Source organism: Nematolebias whitei, chromosome 20 (genome assembly GCF_014905685.2).
Source record: "Nematolebias whitei isolate Nwh7 chromosome 20, NemWhi1, whole genome shotgun sequence".
In the NCBI taxonomy this organism is placed as follows: domain Eukaryota; kingdom Metazoa; phylum Chordata; class Actinopteri; order Cyprinodontiformes; family Rivulidae; genus Nematolebias; species Nematolebias whitei.
In genome coordinates, this window is record NC_056517.1 from 17,034,814 (window position 1) to 17,036,965 (window position 2,152).

Sequence of the window (2,152 nt, forward strand, 5' to 3'; positions counted from 1 at the left end):
GTCAGTGTGTGTTTAGTGCTGAACCTGCCTTCTGTCTTTGCTTCAGGCTGAGGTGAGTTTCCTCCAGCACTGAATCTGATGACACGAGCTTGGCGTTTCATGAGGCATTCAAAGAGAGCGCAACATCTGGAGTTTTCAGCTGTTCAGTCTCCAGGAGCACAATTTAAGTTAACTAAACATACGATGAGGCCTTTTAGGGTCTATCCCATTAGATCAGGGGTATTCAATTAATATTCACTGAGGTCCAGTTACTAAAATTTCCTCCTAGTAAAAGGTCCAAATGAAAGTCCAATTTTTTTCTTATGGTCTTGCCTTCCTGTAATCACATTTTCACTGTTAACAAACTGCACTTTATAGTAAACAACTATCTCTATTACATCCAGCTTCTTCCACTTATCCGGTGTCGGGTTGCGGGGGTAGCAGCCTAATGCCCCTTTTCCATTAGTACCGGTACGGGCCGACTGGACCCTACTTGGCCCGGTTCTGAGGCTTTTCCATTAGTACCGGTACTTAGCACCTGTTACTATTTTCAGTACCCTTGGCTCTGTGGTTCTAACCCGAATGAAGAGGTACTAAAACGTGATGTCAGAACACTGTCGGTCACTGATTGGTCTGGGGCGGAGTCACTGGATCCTTCAGAAACTTTTCAAAACAATAATCCGCCATTTGCAATTTCTCGGACTGGAGCAGCGGCTGGACTTATTTTAAAGATTTTAAAAACAATACTGACAACATCTTGGTCTAATGCTGATGTGCTGGCATTTTTTGTGCTTGGTGGCTGACAACATAATTCAGAGCAAGTTGGATGGAGCTCCGCTGGTGTACCCCGATCCTCCCTCCGGAGCCTCGGAGCGCCAGGCCGGCAGGGCGTCATCTCCCCGGCTCCAAGTTCAGCTGGTCACCGCGGAAGATCCTTCGATGTGCCAACTCGGAGGCTCGGGTTCCGGATACCAGCCTTGTGTGCTCAGAGCTCCGCTGGTCACTGCGAAGCTGGAGATGGGGACTCGCAGATGCCGTTGCGAGACCCGGCCATGCGTAATCATGAAGGCTGAATCCCGATCCAGCCCGGCAGTCAGGCGGACTGGACAGTATGGGACGGACGGTGGAAGCGATTTTTAAATAAAATAATATTTTGTTTTTATACAAAAAATGTTTTAAAAAATTGCTGAAGCGATTTAAAAATTATTATTTTTTTTTTTACACGTAATATGTTTTTTAAAATCGCTTCCACGGTTCGTCGTAGACCCGTCTCTGTCCGCCTGTCTGCGCGTGTCGGGCTTTCATGATTACGCGCGGCTGGAGTCTTGGAACGGCCTCTGTGAGTCACCAGCTGAGCTCGGAGCTAGGAAGATGAGCCTGCCCGTCCCGTCTCCGGAGGAGAGGATCTTGTGAGACCAGCAGAGCTGGTCATTAAAAAAAAAAAAAAATATATATATATATATATAAATATATATATATATATATATTAGCGTTGAAGATTAAAATAAAATAAAAGTAAACGGTGCCAGCTTCATCATGAAAACCTGTTTTCACTTTAATGACTGTTAACTCAGCTGGAAATCATAAAAAGACACAAAACTATTGGATCTAAGGAATATTTCCCTCAAACATGTTTAAAGAAAAGAGACGACCTTCAGTTCAACTTTATTTTAACCCACAAATGTACAAATCACAAAACAAGAACTTTAAAGCAAAGCTAAAAATAAAATGTATATATGTGAACAAGAAAGAAAACCACACATCTAAAATGAACATTACACAATGACAGTCAGTCAGTCTGAATTACAGTCAGACACAATGAGTGCAAATACATCAAATGATGATGAAAACTTATACAAATTTAAATCTAATGTTTTTGTAAAATCTGGTTCATCAGAGTTTTAATTTATATACATATATATATATATTTATATCTATAAATATATATAGATAAATACATATATATGTATATATATATATAAAAATACATATATATGTATATATAAATATATATGAATATATATAAATACATATGTGTATATATATATATATATATATACATAATTGTGTGTATATACATATGTGTGATATATACAGTATATATATTTATATATATATCACATATGATATATATATGATATATATATATATGATATATATATATGATATATAT

The 2,152-nt window shown here is 38.6% G+C and overlaps 1 protein-coding gene across 1 annotated transcript in view; it reads right to left on the bottom strand.

The window, feature by feature from the left end:
* The window catches only part of mkxa (mohawk homeobox a), a 156,512-nt gene that overhangs the window by 1,001 nt on the left and 153,359 nt on the right, over nucleotides 1-2,152 (bottom strand). The window lies entirely within an intron of this gene.